General features: G+C 36.4%; 1 protein-coding gene across 4 annotated transcripts in view; it reads right to left on the minus strand.

Annotated features, from left to right (window-relative positions):
* The window catches only part of LOC109423294 (rap guanine nucleotide exchange factor 4), a 957,479-nt gene that overhangs the window by 92,586 nt on the left and 851,908 nt on the right, over positions 1 to 12,985 (minus strand). The gene's annotated exons all lie outside the window — the stretch shown is intronic.

The raw sequence follows: 12,985 nt of genomic DNA on the forward strand, positions 1-12,985 counted from the left end.
CAGTTCCAATATGAAGCAGTTTGAACCATCTTCCTTTCTATTCTGATATACTAGATACGCTGAAAAAGCTGCTAGGGATCAGCTTCGTCAGTAGACAGACAGTCGATTGCCGTGAAACGAAATGATTTATTATAATAATAATGAAGCTGTAATCAACGATGCCTTTCGTTGCGAATGGCAGTTTAAAATTGGGAAGGATGCGGCATGTTTCGCAAATCGGAGAAGTTTGGTGTCGTGAACTGCTTGTTAGCGAAAAAAGCCTCGTTTTTCTGCATGTTTCAATTCACATTAATCTATTTTAAAATAAATGCCTGGGTGGTTCTCAAGAGAAAATTTTACCCAGAGTTCTGAGGGGAAAATTCTGGTAAAATCAATTAAACCATTTCTTTTATATAGACTGTTTCAGAAATTATAAATACACAAACGATTGTCTGCAATTTCAATTTGGGCACAACATAAAAGTTTCTTCTAGCTCTTATAGTAAACATTCTAACGAAGCAAATAATTCCAACTTTGTTGATGTTTCTTGTAAAAGTTAGAAAATAGGGCTCTGTAAACTAGATGATGAAAATTTGAAGTTGCACAGTGGTTAAAAAATGTAGCATTGTAGAAAAGAAAACAATCTTACATATAAAATATTTAATTTCCCAACTAAATGAAAGTTACTGTGTCGATAAGAGAATATATTTCTTGATTGGTTAAAGTAATTTTCACTGGAATATTAGATCATGAACCATCATTACGGGCCCTCTCAATGCAAATATTTTTGTTTCAAATTTTTCATCATTACCAGTAGCAACAAACGTTAAGAAAATCAATGTCTTAATTACTACTAACTTCATTCGTTTTTATGGTATGACAAGCTTTGCCATCAGAAGGATCGAATGAGCTGAAAAAAAATAGTTTCAATTTGATGTGTTCAGAAAAGCTTAAAAACTGTGTGGTAGATCTTTTGTTCTGTAGAAAACCTTAAAAAATAAGATACATGATCTCAGAAAAAAAGTTGTGGAAATGCCTTTATCGATTTTTCTCAAATTTTGATCAAGGAATTTTATAGACAACTTGTTGAGAAAGCGAATGTGATAAAAATATAGATAATTTTTGGTATTTAGTGATAAATAATGTTGAAATCATTAAAAGACATCTGTATGCACTGTGTAAAAAAAATAATCGATTTGTATAAAATTGAATAAATTATAGCAGAAGGTGGAAAAAATCGGACACCCTGTCCAAAAGGTCTTGCACCCTACATTGCATATACCCACCCGAATAGAAATTGTAATGTAGAAAACATTAGCATACATCTATAAAACCTTAACATTTAATGTATATCGTTGTTCTCCTAATGTACTCAGACTTCAATGTAACATCTAAGTACACAGTAATACATAAGATTTACATGTAACATTGAAGTCAAACTTCAATGTGATGTTGAATTTGACATCATATAACATCCAAAGACAAAATATTCAAATGTTACATCAAAATCAAATGTCATATCGATTTCAACTGTTGCTCACTTGAAACATCAGACTACATCTAACGACAGACAAATGTAATGTAACATTAGAATCAAACATCATATTGATGTCGAGTGTTGCTTACTTGAAACATCAGAAAACATCTAACGACAGATGATTGTAATGTTACATTAGAATTAAATGTCATATTGTTGTCAACTGTTGCTCGCTTAAAACATCAGACTACATCTAACGACAGATAAATGTAATGTAACATTAGAATCAAACATCATTTTGATGTCAAGTGTTCCGCACTTGAAACATCAGCATACATCTAACGACAGATGAAAGAATTTTACATTAGAATCATACATCACGTTGATGCCTCAATCATCAGAAAGGATTCAGCTGAGCTCACTAATTTGACGTTTGAGCGGTGCCGTGTTTACAGAAAATGAACATCCCGAATAAAACGGTATCATACATAAGCCATACGGGATATCATTTTCTTATTATTCGTGTTATCATAAACTGGATTATAAATCGATGTTACAATGAATCATATCGATGTTACCAGTTATCATTTATGGAGTTTTAATGATAGACCGAATGGGTCGTTAAGTATCGTTACCATTCAAAAATGCTATTTTTCTCGAACAAAATTTTAGCAATATCATTCATATAATAATCGCTTTATCATATTGTTTACGATTCAGTGAATAATGGTGTGTTTTTCGTGCTTATAAGTGCCGCATTTCGTTCCCCACCTCTCTCGAAGCTCCGCCCGTGTTCGGTGGTGGTCTAGGTGGTGGTAAGCGCGGTAGATGAAAAGTGTTAAATCCATTTTTGTGCCAGAAATGCCGAACAATTGTGCGCTAATCTCATCAAAAATCAAACAACAGTGCAAATTAGTGTGATGATCTCTTATTTAAATCATTAATAATACTAAATATTGTGAAAAAAGTCTAACGCATTATTTTTGTCGCTGCAATTTTGGTAAATCCTATTATTAAAAATGATTGAATTATTATTCAACGTATCAGTATCATACGTTCAATAATACTTAAACAATTCTGAATTGTTGAAATTTTTCAAGTCCTATCATTATATCATAAAACGATTACTACTTGTATAGTTATTATTGCTCCAATGGACATTGTATAATACGAATGATGCCATGAATAGTATTTTTCTATGCGGGATGTTTCCATAGCCACGACGCCGCTCAAAAGTCACTTGTTTGACACACGTGCATTTGTGCAACGAAAGATAACTTTCCCCACACGTGTAAAATTCATAACACAGGAATGCATGATACCTACACAAAATCGGCCAAATTCCGTTGGACTTTATGTAAAACACAAATTTAAAATCAGCTCGTGCATCAACATAAGCCTGTATTTTGCAATAATTTAGGCATGGCAATAATGTTTAGTATACCGAAAAAACAAAAATTCCACAAAAATGTGAGCGAACGAGCTATTTATTTTAGAATTTATGTGCGAATGTTACTCATTTTTGAGTGCCATGGAATTTTGCTGAAAACATGTGACTCTAATTCTCCGTGCACCTTCAACCACCATGTTATTATTATTTTGAAAAACAAAATGAAAAGCAGTGTTTTCGCGTCGGAAAAATCGAAAAATATCGCGTTTCGTGGGTGAAAAAGTGTTTAATAGTGCCGCGAGGAACCGGTGAAACTACGCTGGATGGACCGGCCGCGTGCGCGAGTGAATAACGGAGCAGATTACTTGAAGTGTGATGGTAAATTCGACGGGGAAATTTTTCTTTACTGTCTTTGGCTTGCTCCCGACTATATGCGATCCGGTCGTTTGCACCAGGACCGCTTGCCGGGCGATAGTAAACCCGATGTGCCAGATAGATTACCGGACCAAGCTAAGTATTTTATTTTTATTTCCAGGGAAATCCCGTCCCGCCGCAGTTTGCTGCCATTTTCAAGCGGCACCAGGCAGTGAAGCTGATTGCGGGATTCAGGCAGGACTGTGCAGTACGGAAGCACTTCGTTTACCTCCAGGGACTCGGTCAGGTAAGTGCATGGTGGGGTTCTACCTCGGTTCTACCTCAGGTGTGGTCACGATCGTATTATCGTGAAAAATAGTCAGCGTTTGTTCATTTATTGAAGTAGGGAGCAGGCAAATAGGTATAATTTGAAAGAAAAAAACGATCAGGCACCCTCCGGATGACTCTACTGTGGTGTAATCCGGGTTATTATTGTGCGTTTAGCACTAAATTGATTTCCGACAAAACTTCATTGACTTCCGCTGCCTTTCCTATGCGTTAAACATAACGTCGGAAGTAGTGCGCTGTACAGTAAATCTGGTTTTCTTTACAGCGCACTACTTCCGACGTTATGTTTAACGCATAGGAAAAGCAGCGGAAGTCAATGAAGTTTTTTTCGGAAATCAATTTAGTGCTAAACGCACAATACTATTTTTGGCTTTATTAGTAGGCAGAATTTCAGCTCGAGGCTGGTTCACCTCCAAAATTGATTCGAGTTTCATCTATTATATCTATTATATATATATAAACATCAATTTCTGTCTGTCTGACCCTTATGGATTCGAAAACTACTGGACCAATAATAGGCGTGAAAATTTGCAGAGCTTTTTTTGGACGGGGAAGGTTCTTTACCTACATGCTTTCAGACCCTACCCCCTCTGGAAAGGGGGGGCTCCCATACAAATGAAACGAAAATTTCTGGATAACTTGATAACCAATCAAGCAAATGAAACCAAATTTGGCATGTGAAAGTTTTAGAAAGTAAAAATTGTTTCTAAGGTTATGTGAGACCCCTCCCCTCTTTGGAAAGGGGGGCTCCCATACACATGAAACGGAAATTTCAGCATTACTTGAGAAAAAATCAAGCAAATGGAATCAAAGTTGGCATGCTGTGAGTTCAAAAAGTAAGGAATATTTTTACGCGCCGTAAGACCCTTCCCCCTTTTGGAAAGGGGGGCTCCCATATAAATGAACTGGAAATTTCTGCATAAATCGAAAAACAATCAACTAAATGGAACCAAATTTGACAAGTGTAAGTTTTAGAAGGTGAGAAATGTTTCTATGGTGGTGGTGGTGGTTCCTTGGAAAGGGGGGCTCCCATACACATGAAATGGAAATTTCAGCATTACTTGAGATACTTTCTAGGTATTTCTACAGAAATTCTTCTAGGAATTTGTTAAGAAAGCTTTCCTTGGATTTCCTAAGAAATTCCTTATGAGATTGCTTCCGGAATTCCTCATCAGGTTTCTTCAGGAATTGGCTTCTTTAGCTGTGTTGAGATAATTCCATATTCTGAATCTACATGCCAAACTGAGCCGAAATCCAAATTTTCATGAATTTTGGTGCCCGGGAAACTATTTAAAAATTAAGTTTGTATGAGAGTGGTTTGTCTGATCACCCCTCGTTGCATTTTCTACTGGGCGGAGCTGTCAAACAGTTGCCCAGCTGTCAAAAGGTGATTTCGAATAATGTCTTAGAAATTGATTTTAGGTATCGAAATAAAGTTCTAAAAATCTGAATAAAATCATAGTGACTCAGAAAAAGGTGATCTTTTGTATAAAATCAAAAAATAAATATTTTTTCAAAATTTAAAAACTTAATTCCTCAAGATTACAAGGTACATGCTCCGTGTGTCCCTTGTCTAGTGTTAATTTTCATTCAGTCTGTGCAGCCTTTGGCTGAAGACGGTGTCCGCGTCTTTATAAAATTAATTTAAAGTTTGTATGTACCTAAATGTTTTTTTTCTTCGGAACCCTTAAGGTGAGTATATCACCTTGGAATAGTGCGTTACGGCGCAAGGACTACCACATTAAAATTTGATCATGCTATTTTCCTAACAAATGTAGTCAGGCTCCTGTAGGAACAATCCAGAATCAAGATTTGATGTAGTGATTTTTTTTCGGTGTGTCTGTTGGTGTGTTTAGTGTTTGCTGATAATGAACATATTCTTTCGGGAGGATTCAGGTAGGTTTATTATATAATACAGGAACTATGGTAAGGTGTATAACCATTGCAAGCGTATCACGAATAGCTTATTCAATGAAATATGTTGATACAGTTTTCCTTTCTAGATTTTCGGCCACCCAGTTCTGCAGCGGTCAATATGAAGAAACAGATCAGATGAATTATGCAGGCAGCTGTTTCAACACAACCAAATAATATTTTGTGCGCCTCAACGTTCACCAAACGTATCCTTTGGAGTCTACCTTCCCACTAACAATACCCAAATTCCCGAGACACCTTGGCCTGAGCGATCGTAAAGCTATAAGCATATATGTACATCTTTCATAGGTGTCCAAAACTAACCATTGTATTGATGAGAAGTTGTTATTAACTATTCGAATTTCTTTTGTTGTCCAATAGATTGTGTAAAATGCTACAAATTTGATCAAGCACGCCGTAAAATTCGTCACCCATGATTTGGCGCCTACATCATTGGTCTAACGACTCTTCGCGTTCTCGGCACTAGTTCCAATATGTCGCTTAAAGAGTTGCCACATATGATGTTAGGTAAGCTGAGGTCAGTTAACTGACTGATGGGGCACGGGAGCTACTGCTATGATCAAAATGTATGCATTACTAAGACATTCTAGACGGACCTAGAGACGGACAATCGAAAGGAAAACGAGTATTTAAGAATATGACTTCAATCTATCAATATCTATCAATCGCAATACATATAACTGTGGTATGTAATCTAGAACATTAGAACACGTTTGTTTTTGCAAATATGAGTATCCATCTTGGTATCAAATGGTTATGTACATCAAAGAACGTAAGAAAACGTCTGAATCTAATGTTTTTTCATCAACATACATCAGAAATACGTTTGAATCTAATCTATTTGCACATCATAAAACATTTAAAAACATTTTAAATTAATGTCTGAATTTACGTCAACATACATCAGGAAACGTCTGAATCTGATGTTTTTTACATCAACATACATCAGAAATACGTTTGAATCTAATGTATTTGCACACCATAAAACATCTGAAAACATCTAAATCCGATGTCTCAATTTGCATCAATATAACGTATAATTCTAATGTTTTTTACATCTACATACATAACAAAACGTTTGAATCTAATGTTTTTGCACATCATGAAACATCTGAAAACGTCCAAATCTATTGTTATTTTACATCAACATACAAAAGAAAATCGTTAGAGTTTTATGTTTTTTGCACATCAAAAAACATTTGAAAACGTCAGATTTTGATGTTTCGGATTATTTGCTTGACATCAGAAAAACGTTTGATTTCCTGATGTATACATTATGTTACCTTGCATAAACACATCTGAATCGTAATGTTTTCTAATGTTCAACATCAGAAGTACATCAAACCTTGATGTTGATGTATACATCGAAATTTAACGTCAGGCTAATGTAAATTTTTATTCGGGCAATTCTTCTTGTGCACGGGTTGTTTCTTGCCATAACTCAGTCAAGTTTTAACCAATCCACATTAAAATGTGTAGGGTAACCCGGGGTAATACGCACCCGCGGGGCAAAACGCCCTCACGCTATTTCATTATATAAGTGAAGTTCCGTCCGATGGAAGCAAACTAGACGTAAAATTGAGCCGGACAAGCCCAAGAATGACAAGAATATTCGAATAAAAAGCGTGGAAAACGATGATTTTCCACATTTCGAAAGATTGTTTAATTTGAAGCGCACGCAATTTAAGCGATTGCGCGCTTATTATATGGAATCAACCTATTAACTACTATCCGCCTCCTACACCTTCCATTTGCTGCCGTAAATAGTAAGATGGAGACGCCTGGTATTTCATTAGAATTGAGGGGCTTAGAAGCAAAGGGCTGTAAGTGACAAAAACCCACTTTTGAGTAAATGAGGTTTAAAGTTTTTGACCAATTTTTCATCCCATACAAAATGTATGGAGTTTCGAAATCAACCCAATTTTCTCTGATTTATTGTAATTTTTCCAATAATCGAAGAAACAATCTTAAAAAAGTTCCTGAAAGCTTGAAATCTGAAGAATTTCATGATATGCTCAGCCCAAAATCGTCAAAATGGTCACTACACCCTTTTGATTCTGGGCCCCTCAATTCTAAGCGGGAAATGCCAGAGGTCGTATTGCCCCACTTCAAGGTGCGTTTTGCCCCCAACAGTTTTTCAGCACCCAAAACGTAACACTTTTTTTAAATTGTTAATTTGATTCGGTAAAACTGATATTACGCGGATCAAAAGTTGGCGTCTCTTAGACAAATAAGTAAACCAACTTTCAAAACGCAAGACACCTATAAAATCATCTTAATCTTAGTTATAGGGCCACGTTTGCTTAGGGGGTGCATATTACCCCACCTTCCCCTACACAGGGAGACACGGTTAGTACTATCCGAGAGATGAGATGAGAGATGAGATGAGAGATGAGATGAGAGATGAGATGAGAGATGAGATGAGAGATGAGATGAGAGATGAGATGAGAGATGAGATGAGAGATGAGATGAGAGATGAGATGAGAGATGAGATGAGAGATGAGATGAGAGATGAGATGAGAGATGAGATGAGAGATGAGATGAGAGATGAGATGGGATGAGAGATGAGATGAGAGATGAGATGAGAGATGAGATGAGAGATGAGATGAGAGATGAGATGAGAGATGAGATGAGAGATGAGATAAAAGATGAGATGAGAGATGAGATGAGAGATGAGATGAGAGATGAGATGAGAGATGAGATGAGAGATGAGATGAGAGATGAGATGAGAGATGAGATGAGAGATGAGATGAGAGATGAGATGAGAGATGGGATGAGAGATGAGATTCAGTGGTTCTCAAGCTGGGGTCACAGGCCATGCTGTTTTCGCAAGAACCTAAAGGCCGAGGAGGAAGAGCGAATATTTGTAAGATTCTGCAACTCAAGCAGTATTTATTACAATAATCTGGTGTTGTAAACATCAGGGGTTTTCAAATTGTAGTTACGGGCCATTCCTCAAGAATCTAAAAGGCGATGAGGAAGTGTAATCGGCTTTTCATATTATGTAGATCAAGCAGCATTATCAGTAGGTCGGCTCTAGAGGCACGTTCTCCTCCATTTGGGAAATTTGTGCCATCAGCAGCATTATATTATAGGGTCCCGGGTCATTTGGCCGAATGGGTCGTTTGGTCGAATGCCGGAAAAATGAATGATGGAATAAAGTGACCATGGCATTGTTTGCCGTTTCAGTATGTCCCGAAAGAACAGCCTATGATTCAAAGAAGGAAAAAAACAACTTTCAAAACGCAAGACACCCATAAAATCATCTTAATCTTAGTTATAGGGCCACGTTTGCTTAGGGGGTGCATATTACCCCACCTTCTCCTACACAGGGAGACACGGTTAGTACTAATCCGTGTACTGAAAAATCAAGTCAATATGTTGATACGAACATCAATTTTGAGGAAATGCTATCGTTAATTTTGCATTATGTCGAGAAAATTTCCCACCAAAAAAAAATCGAAAAATTCCCGGACCGACCGAAAATTGAACTCATCACTCTGCATGGTTTTGCTGAATAGTTTACCGCTCCGGCTATATGTGTTCTACCTGTGCATCAATCAGTCATTAATGAGCTCGTACACGCAAAACAAGAAAGGCTAGCAAAAATTGAGATATGCCTTTTCTACCAATTAATGTATTAAAAACGTACAGAAAATGTGTTAAATCATAATCTATTCGTCAGGCTTGTCCCGCACTGAACGCAAAAAATTCTGCTCTTTGAATTTACACCACCTTAATGATCATAAACTTGCAATGTTTATTGCTTAACCAATAGAAGGATATTTGAATGTCCTAAATGTCATTTCAAACTGTCAAAAAACCGCACCGCAGAGCCGCACGGAGCGATCAAAGTGAAATACACTAGAGTGCGCGCACTCAAGTGTAATTCTCTTTGCGCACGCCAGCGCGGCACTACGGTGCGGTTTTTTGACAGTTCGAAATGACATTTAGGATATTCAAATATCCTTCTATTGATTAAGCAATAAACATTGGAAGTTAATGATTATTAAGGTGGTGTAAATTCAAAGAGCAGAAATTTTATGCGTTCAGTGCGGGACAAGCCTGCTATTCGTTGTATTAAGATGCGCTACACGGTTCCACAGGTTCCATACCACTACACACAAACACCGCTATTCAAACCCGAGAAGTTGAACCGGGTTGTTTCTAAAAATAACTTTCGCTTCGCTGCTGAGCTTCGCGTCCTATTGTCTACTAGGAATTTTCCACTAGTAAACAGCACACTGCCGGATGCGGGCTTTTCAGTGCACAATGGGTTTAGAGTCGTATTTACGAAGACAAAACTGTTTCTGCCAAGTTCTGTCATTTTTTTTTGTATTATTGTGAAATGAGTACGGTCACTCGAGTGTGGCTTATCCAAAAATCTGCTGATTAATTCAGGCGTTGTATTTGAATAGGTCGAATCTACATAGGAATCACAGCAAACTTAGGACCTATTCAAATCGAACGCCTGAATTATTCTCTATACAATTTCAAAATGTTCTTCAAACTTGTAGCAAATTTGCAAAAAAAAAACATTCAAATGATTAGAACCTTTTGAACAGTATTCAATAAGTTGCAACTTCTTTTCCCTTTGGACATACTTTGGTGGAGTCCAACTGTAGATGAAGACCAATACATTAATCATAAACTTTCAAAATTAAATATAATTCGGTTCGCTTAATCCTAAGGTACAGTAATTTGATAAACGGAAGTCAAATAATAGGTATTCTACTAGAAGGGCTCTAATTTCGTGTAGAGTTAATCAATCAAGACCAAATTTGTACCAATTATATCTAACTCGTTGAGGAACAAGTAATTAAAATTTGAATAGTTTTGGTGTACTTTATAAAAGGTAACAACTTGCTAAAAATGTTTTAGGCAATTTATCAAACTTGGCATGCTTTTGTATATACCACTAGGCGGCGCTAGAGATCAAGCAAATTTTAAATTTCATATATTTCAGAACTCTGGTCACTTACAAAGTTGGTGTCTTCGACAATGTTGTTGGTAGGTCATGGGCTTACAGTTAATAGTCCACTTGTTTCGAAATTTCTCCACTAGGAAGCGCTAGTTACACATTTCCAAAATGATGCAAATAAACGATTTTTTTCGTAAAGTAATCATAAAGCTGTAATTTTGTTTTCTTTGAACGTATTTAAGTCAAGTCAATGGTTTTTCAATGAGGTATATATTATTCATAAATGTGCAAAATTTCATTTCATTCGGTTCACTTAATCATGAGATATATCAGTTTAACGAAGAACACTCAAATATGAAACATTTTACTAGAGTCACTCTAACTTCATGTAAAACTATCCAATCGAGCTCAAATTTGTATCATTCATAGCTAATTAGTTGTGCAACTAGCAGATAAAATTTGAGAATTTTCCCTACACTTTATAAAAACTTACAGCTTGCTGAATATTTTCGAGATAATAAGTAAAAGTTGCATGCTTTCTACTAATTTGCAACTAGCGCCGTCTACTGGCAGAATCTTGAACCAATCAGCTAATCAACTGAAAGGCCTTAATAAACCAAACAACATTGCCGAAGAAACCAACTTTCTAAGTGATCAGAGTCCTGAGATATATGGAATATAAAAATTGATTTATCGTCAGCGCTACCTAGTGGTGGAATTTTGAATCAAACGGCCCATCAAAAGTAAGACCTTGGCTGACCTAACAACTGTGCCAAATACACCGAATATTTAAGTGATCATGGTGCTAAGATATACGGTGTGGAATTTTTTCAAGTGTTACGCCTTGCTGTCTGTGATATCTGTCATGCCAGAGACAAACAGACGTAACACTGATGAAATGTTTATACCAAATATCTCATGATCCTATTTACTTGGAGAGTTGGTGTCTTCGGCAATATTATTTGGCTGATCAAGAACTAACAAATGATGGACCGTTTGTTTTAAAATTCCACCACAAGGCGGCGCTAGTGAGCATACAAATCTTATGTTCCATATATCTCAGGACTCTGATAATTTAGAAAGTTGATGTCTTCGGTGATGTTGTTAGCTTGGTTAAGGCCTCTCACTTGATTAGCTGATTGGTTCAAGGTTCTGCCAGTAGGCGGCGCTAGTTGCAAATTAATTGAAGCATGCAACTTTTATTTAATATTTTAAATATATTAAGCAAGCTGTAATATTTTCTAAGGTAAACCAAGTATTCTCAAATTTTACCAGCAAGTTGCACAACTAGTTAGCTATAAACGGTACAAATTTGGACTCGATTGGATAACTTTACATGAAGTTGGAGCAACTCTTGTAAAATGTTTCATATATGAGTGTTCTGCGTAAAATTGTTATATCTCTGGATTAAGTGAACCGAATAAAATGAAATGTCGCACAATTATGACTAATACATAGCTCTTTGAAAAACCTTTGACTTGACTTAGACACGTTCAAAGAAAACAAAATTTACAGCTTGTTGATTACTTCACAAAAAAAAATCAATCATTTGAATGATTTTGCAAATGTGTAACTAGTGCCACTTAGTGACGAAATTTCGAAACAAGTGGACAATTAACTGTAAGCTTGACTAACTGAATAACATTGCCGAAGACACCATCTTTCTAAGTGGTGAGAGTTCAGGAGATATATGAATTTTAAAATTTGCTTGATCTCTGGCGCGGCTTATTGGTGGAATTTCCAATTAAAAGATCCATCACCATCCATCATGGAATCGTATATAAAATTATTAGAGAGCAGATTTTTGAATCAGTTTAACCAGATGTTTGACATAACAATAATGGGGAAAAGGATCAACAATTAAAAAGAAACTTTCTAAAACACAATATGTGTCTAAAAACAGTTTTGTCTTCGTAAATACGGCTCTGGGCCCATTGTGCAGTGTGGTGGCTGTATCACTTCCATCACCAAGCCACGTTTGTGTTGTTAATGATGGCTTTCAGCCTCTCGTCCATTCATGTGCAGTTGTAGCCGTGCTGGTAAAAGCGCAGGGTACTGTGAATCACCAATGCCTCGGTTCGATTCCCGCCGCCGCCCGTATTTCTTTTTAAACATGTTTTGGTAATTGATGCCACCACTGCTGCCAAGACCAGTCTAAAAATAGAACAAATAAAGAGAAACCAATGCGACAGAGCACACGCACACATGCGAAATTTTCCATTTCCAGATTCTAGGAAGCCAATACAATTTTTGGTATACTACCACCTACCAATTTTTGTATTTGCAAAGCCTTAATACAATATTTGTACATATATGTTTCAAACCGCATTGTATTAGAATCTGCCAATCTCCGGTTGCGTGTATGGATATTATCTTTCAAACAAGTTATTTGTCAACTTATATGGTCATTCAAACTTTTGGATTGTTTTTTTTTCATTGCACCCCATCGTACCCTAAATTTCCAAATTTCATAGGATTCGGGAATATAACTGATTGGCTCTTCATCAATATTAACTCACATCATGCATAGACATCTCAAGTTAAAGCTGTTTTAATTTAAAAGCAGTTTATAGGGGAGTTT

This window comes from Aedes albopictus, chromosome 2, assembly GCF_035046485.1.
Source record: "Aedes albopictus strain Foshan chromosome 2, AalbF5, whole genome shotgun sequence".
Taxonomy (NCBI): domain Eukaryota; kingdom Metazoa; phylum Arthropoda; class Insecta; order Diptera; family Culicidae; genus Aedes; species Aedes albopictus.